This window comes from Polistes canadensis, unplaced genomic scaffold (genome assembly GCF_001313835.1).
Source record: "Polistes canadensis isolate GaletaPanama2010 unplaced genomic scaffold, ASM131383v1 scaffold_3, whole genome shotgun sequence".
Lineage (NCBI taxonomy): Eukaryota > Metazoa > Arthropoda > Insecta > Hymenoptera > Vespidae > Polistes > Polistes canadensis.
In genome coordinates this window covers 1,088,958-1,096,457 of record NW_014569550.1, presented here as the reverse complement: position 1 = coordinate 1,096,457, position 7,500 = coordinate 1,088,958, and the positions used below count along the sequence as shown (strand labels likewise).

The following is a 7,500-nucleotide window of genomic DNA, read 5'->3' as shown; positions in this document are numbered from 1 at the left end:
TCGCGAAAATGGATCGATAATCCGCAGGTTTATATGCCTCTGCAGTCCCGGCAAGGTTCGTCCTGGAAAATTTATTTGTCTACGTCTCGTTGGTCATAACACTTTTACCCTCAGTCCAGGAAGTAACCAATAATTTAAGTCTCCTTTGAATAATACATTACGAAAGGATACCCCTCACCTTTGCTTTTATTATTTTTTTTTGTTTAGTTTTTTTTTTTCCATTTTTCTTTTTTTTTTGCGCTGCATAAAACTGTTCAACGCAATTGCGATTTTTTTTATTTTCATTTCGTTAGGATCACTCTTTAATATAATAAATGTTTTTTTTCTTTTACATTGGTCAATTGACAATTGGTCATGTGACAATTTAGGATTGAAAGGTTGATTCTATAAAAGTAATTAATTAATAAATATTAGTTTCAGTTGTTATGGTTATGACAGTTTTCGTCTATTTCGGTTTTAATCTAGGGTTTTTTTTTTTGTTTTAATGATATTGGTTCTATAATTGTTTTCTTTTCGATTCTGTACCGTACCGTATTTTAATCGATATAGAAACGAATTTTATTCGATACTATATTGGCGTTCCATTTTGGTCATTTAATTGTTATTAGATATTTCGATTCCATATCGTTTTTGGTTCTATGACAAGATCAAATTTTATCTGATAGTATATCAGTTCTATATTGATTCTATAATTGTTATTTTTTAATTTTAAATATATTTTTATATCGGTTTCGCAAATTAATATCGTTTTTAAGAAACCTAAATGAAAACTATAAACGTTTTATCCATAAATGTAATAAAATTGTTGTATCGATTCTCGTAACTGTTGAAAAAAAAAAACCAAAATCTATATTATAATTGTACTAACCCACCTGTATAATGACGTATTAATACATGCATACCTTATTCGATTATCTCACGTTTAATAACTACCAAAACAAAAAAATCAACATTCGTTTTCTCCGGAAAACTTTTTAAACAGAATTTTCATCATCTTGCTCGAAAATTCTGTTAACTGCGGATTAGGAAGAGGGATGGAAGCTTAGCTTGTAAAAGTCAAGGAACTATGAGCTATACAGCAACGAGCTTACCTCGTTATTCGACGATGGTAAATTCGACCAATCCGGTAGAACGAGGTAATGTCAACATTACCCAGCAGTAACCTGCCTCCAACTCTCTCAGCTTCATTCTAATCTTTGCTTGGCAAACACTTTTTCAAGTAAGAATGAGTGTGATAAAGATAGGGTGAAAAAATGGAATAGAAAGAGAGAGAGAGAAAAAGTATGTGTGTGTGTGTGTGTTGTGTGTGTGAAACTCTAATGTAAGATTTTCTTCCTCACAAGTTTTTCCTCATCAAGAAACTTCTTCTTAACTTTTTTTTCATCTTCCCTTTCATTTTTCAACAAGTAAGATAAGCCTTTACGACCTACTTAGATTAATTACGTCACTTTTTTTTTTTTTTTTTTCAAATCTTAGTATATTTAGATACTCTCTCTCTCTCTCTCTCTCTCTCTCTCTTTCTTTCTCTTTCTCTCTCTTATCGCGATAATATATTTCTTTCTATCTTTTCTTTTTCTAACTAAATTCACTCTCGCCGCGTATCATAACTTTATATGGACTTTTGAACGAGCACAACGTTTTACGATCACGATTATGGCATACGCTTCTTTTAAACGATGCGTACACCACGTATCTATGCAAGTATATATGTATGTATATTATTTATGTATGTATGTATGATATGTAGGCGCAGGTAAGATACGTGCATAAAAATATGTGGATGTTCCTTCTTTCGAGGAAACTTTATGGACAACTTTTTCGTATATTTTTTTTCCCATCGTGAAATAAGAAAACTTGCGTCCTTACGGTTGGAAAATTTTTATTTGACTTGTTTTATAACGCTACGAGCTATTGAAATAATTTTATATTATTAATCGTTACAATTGATGATGATGATGATGATGATGATATATTCGCTTAAATGATATAACGCATGTAAAGTAATATTAACGATAAACGATTCTTAGTTGATTCAATTAATTGACTTAATTTAACGTTAAGAGAAATTAACTGTTGAAAAAAATTATATATATATATATATAATTCGTAAAACGAATCGTGAGTTGTTAATGCGAAGAAAAGAACAAGTTGATTTTTAACGATGACGATTATATTATTGTTCTTGTTCGAAATCAATCTAACGATGACGTAATAATGTAATATTTTACGATCTCATTTGTAACAAAAAAAAATTTAATTGAAAAGAAAAAAAAAACCAAAAAATTCAAATAATAATAATAATAATATTGCGTTTTTTTCCCCAACGAGAAGGAGATTTATCGAAGCACAATTTTTTTTTTTATTTCACATTCTTCAACTGGTACTTAACTGTAGTTAACGCTCTGATAAATATAAAAAATTACACGGCACGGCACGATTTCATTCCTGTAAAACGCGATGACTTATACGCGTGAACTCATCTAATAGCAAAAAAATGTATACGTATTAGGTGCACCTATACGCCCATGTGTTATTTATCTTTTTTCTGCAATCATTAAAAATACAGAATCCTATTCTGATTCTATTTGTAAATCCATTGAGAATGTAATACATAAGTAGGATATGTGACGAGGAAAAGCTAAGCAGACAGGAGATACACTTTCAGAAATAGGAATTCTCTTTATTTACCAGCCGAGAAATTTGCATCATGCCAAGAAATAAAGTAACAGGTATTAACTATACGTTACATTAATTTTCGTTTGGTTTCTCGTTGTGTTGCTTTTTTTTTCGTTTCTTTTATATACCATTAATCTATATCTCTTTTTATTAACTTTCATATTTTTCTTTATATATATTTGTTATAGAGTAATATTTTTATTTTTTTATTATTATTATTTTTACTTTATATAATCACTTACTGTAAATCTTTTCTCATTTGCTTTCTTTATTATTTTCATATATATTTTTATTCTTCTTCTTCTCAATGCAATTGTAAATTATACAAATTTAACTATATTCAATTTATTATATAATTACTTTATATATTTTTTTGTTCGTTTTCTTAATACGATTGTAAGAAAAACAAATTCATATGAATAATAAAATAAATACGTTGCATCGTCAATTATCTGTTTCATCATTCTGACATAAGATAGGAGTGGATAAAACAAGTTAACTACGACGATAAAAATCTTTTTTTAAACCAACAACAACAACAATAACCGTCATCGTTCAACTAATTGTAAATTATTATTTTCCTGATCGTCGTCGACTTGTTAAGTATAATACCGATTGTTGTTCGAGTAATAACGATAAAACTATATCGGTTTGAGTGTTTAAACTTAAGAGAGAGAACATTTGACCTCTCGAGTGTGTGTTAACAAGCGTGTCGAATTGAAACTTAATGATCGGAGTATATCATTTTTATCCAAGCCACTTGGTTGGTTCGTGCCTCTTGCATATACATATATAATATATAATATATTTCGTATGTTAACGAAAGAAAAAAGGAAAAAAAGAAAAGAGAGAAAGGAAGATTAATTAATATATGAAAGTGAAATATCGATAAGAAGTATACGTGTTCTTTTTGAATGATTCGAATTTAATCATCATTAACAAAGATAAATGAACACAGATGGGTCAGTAATTATGATAATGGATTAATTGTTTGTTTAAAAATGTACCCCAAAAAAATTCCTCTTATGATTTATTTCACAATATTCATCTTTTTTCTATTCAAAGTCGTATGCAGTAGTTATCATGTTTTTTTTTTTTTGTTTTTTATCTTTGTCTAATTAGCAGAATGCACTCAATGCATTTGTTACAACGTTATTATGTTATAATATAATTATAAAGTTATAATTATTTATTGTGATTTTGTTGTTGTTGAAACGAAATGTTTTTTTTTTTTTTTTTTTTTTTTTTTTTTTTTTTTTATACTCTTAGTAATTGTAAGTGACGTAATTCTCAGAGGTAAGATCGAAGAGGAAGATCGAACGTTCTTCTTGCAGACACCGGATAGACGTCAGTCTATCTTCTTCTTTCTCTGTCTTTTTATCTGTCTATCTTTCTATCTATCTTGGGAATAGAGAACGCGGAACGAAATGTAATTCGAATCCCTATAGGAAGTACGTAATCTTAAGAAAACGTAGTTTAACTTTAACCTACGGCTTTTCGTTTAACGTTAAACAAGACTTTCCTTTTTCTCCTTTTTTTTTTGTTTTTAGTTTCTTTCTTCTCTCTTTTACTTTAATCTTTTTTTTTATTAGGATACTTAAATGTATGAATATATTTATTCTTTCTTTTAAGACACCTAGGACATGTTAACATATACATCGATATCTTACTTTTACGAAACATACATAGATTTCTAAATTTCACGAAACCTGCATCAGTTGCATACAGGTTCTTCTCATTAAAAGTTTATAACAATTTTAAAACACACGATTTTGTTCATTACCTCGATGTTAATTGCTTTTAATACTGAAGTCGAATACTATTTTGTACATTACAATACGTATCATGAAATTCAGGAATTGATGCAAACATGAAAATTTAGATTTCAACGAAATCTGCATGGATATCAGTTTCAGTTTGCTTCCACATTACTGATTCTTCTCAGTTTCTCGTCTGATGCAGATTTGCCAATCTTGAACCTATATATATATATATATATATATATATATATATTGTAACATGCATCATGAAACTTAGCAATTGATTTATGCATCAAAATTAGTCAAATCTCCATCAGTCTTAGTTTCAATTTATTTTTTTTTTCAATTTATCGCCTGATAACAATGTTAAAATATTTCATTTTTTTTCCTGAATCGATGCAAGTTACTTTTGATGTTTAGCTAAATTGTATATTGCAACATATATCATTCAATTCAAAAATCGATGCAGATATCAACACTTTAAATCTCGTAATAACCAGCATGAATTCCAATTATACTTCATATTATCTATTTGTCTAAGTTTGTTATTTAATAATCTTGAAACGAATACTTTTTTTTTTCTATATTAATGGAACTTAGTTTTAATATCGATTTACCGATTCAACACGTATTAGGAAATTTAGAAATTGATTAAAATGCATGAAAATGTTTCATAAAATCTGCATCAATTTCAATTCAAAGTTTATCGTCTTGAAACGTATAAAAATGTTTTCCTTGTATCGATGAAAAGTATCTCTTGCTGCCGATTTGATAATGTCAAATATATATATATATGTATATTGCAACATGGTGTATCATAAAACTAAAGAGTGGTTGAATACATTGCAACTTAGGTTTATTGAACTTACATCAGTTTAAATTAGTTTCCACATTACTGATTTTTAAAGTTTAATCGTCTAATTACATAGTTAAAATGTGTAAATACTTATCTCCTGCATCAATACAAATTACATTCTATTCCGATTCGCCAATGTCAAATTGCGTATCTACTACGCAACGTGTATCATAAAACTAAGGAATGGATGAATGCATCGCAACATGTTTCAATGTGTATAGATGATGCTTTCACGATTGGACTTTTACCTGAACGATGAGAGTTTTGCTTTTCACATTGCAACGTGTTACGTAGTTAGTTGATTTAAGTGTTATACGATCGATCCCTTTATGTCGTACTATAGGGTTTTGTCTGAAAGACAGAGATAAATAAAGATAAAACGAGTTCAAAATGGATAGAAAGAAAAAGAAAAAAGAAAAGAAAAATATTTTTTCTTTTATTATTATTTTGTCTTCTTCTTCTCTCGTTTTATTTTTCTTTCTTTTTTTTTTTTTCTTTTCTTTTCTTTTCAAACCACTTTCCGCATCGCTCGCGTTTATTTTAACCACCACCAAAGTCTTTTATTTCTCTTCACATTTGCGCAAGGGAACACTCATAGTTGGTTCGCGTATCACGTAGCTGAAACGTCGTCTCGTTGATTCTTTTTGACAATACGACCGGTCGTGCAAAACTCGTCGTCCACTTGGAAGGTTCAATGAGCCGAAGAAGTTACCTTAGGACAGATATCTTAGCTTGAGTACAATCCAGAATTCATTCTCTTATTATATATCTTGTTCTATCATTTAATCTTTGTCTATATAATTCCCCTTTTGCTAGAAGACCTTGACAGTGACAACGTTAGGAGGAAACCCTATTCGAGCATGTTCCGAAGTATCATATATCGGACATTACTCTTAATCTTTGCCATCTTATAAATCAATTTTTCAAAAAAAAAAGAAAAAAAAAAAAAAAATGAAAAAAACGAAAGAAAAAATCGTTTCCAACGACTATGACGACGATGGACGAGTACTCGTGGCACTTTGCGAGAAAAATACCTCGTTAACCAGACCCGCGAAGTAAGTACTACCACTCTTTATCCAAAGTAGAGTCGAAAGTAATCGTGGTGGTGCTGTGTTGCTGCTGTTTCTTGGCTATGAAGTAAATCGTTCTGAAAAAAAGAAGAGAGAAAAGAAAAAACAAAATTGTTTAGTGCCAAAATTTGTTAAACGAGAGGATTAAATGTGTCACCCATGAACAAATGTTTTCTTTATATCGCTATATCGTAATTTAATTTTTGTCACGAACACCAAAGTGTATTAAATATAATATATTTTATAAATAAATATATTTTTTTGCAAACAAGAATTTTGTATTCAAAATTCTATATATATATTTTTTTTTTCTTTTTTTTGTTTTTACAAATCTTCTCATAATTTATTAAAGAAATTATTTATGCAATAATTAATTCGGTCCCTTTTAAAAATTCATTTCTACGTCTAATGGATAACGTTTGATAAAGAAGAAGAGATAAAAACCAGACATATAATTGTTTTTAATACTCTCTATCATTTTAAAGAAACTTGTTAAGTATTAACTACGTGTATATTAATTTAACATCAACAACGTTTATAAAATGATAATAATAAAAGATCATAATCATTATCCTAACAGATAATTTAATATGATAATTGTAAATTTAAATGAAATTAATTGGCAACGGATTGTGAACTTTTCAACGATAATCAAAATAAAAATCCACTGTTCGTATCACGAACAATCCAAGAAATGTGAGAGTTGCGTTAAATCATAATTTGCAATTGTAAATGATCATATTTACAATTAGTTAATAACATCATTGTTCTCTCGGATTTAAACAATAAGGAAATCTAGAATCGAACTCTTGAGATCTCAAATTTAGAAGAAAGTTCTTTGTACTATGAACACTGTGACCATAAAAATATACAAACTTTCCTCTCTTTGTTCTTACTGAACTCAAACTCTCTCTCTCTCTCTCTCTCTTCTTCTTCTCAATATCTTTATCATCTATTTTTATTTAAGCGAATATCAGTTAATGTAAGTTAAATTGGTGTTAATATGATTGAATAAAGTAGCAATATGATCGTTGATAAAAAAAACAATTAGAATCGAATCGTGGCCAATAATAATAATAACACCCCTTGTTTTAATTTACTATGTAACAGTGAAATAATATAATAAATATATATAATA

At 28.7% G+C, this 7,500-nt stretch overlaps 1 protein-coding gene across 8 annotated transcripts in view; it reads left to right on the top strand.

The window, feature by feature from the left end:
• Positions 1 to 7,500, top strand: part of LOC106786084 (mitogen-activated protein kinase-binding protein 1) — a 96,191-nt gene that overhangs the window by 20,877 nt on the left and 67,814 nt on the right. The window lies entirely within an intron of this gene.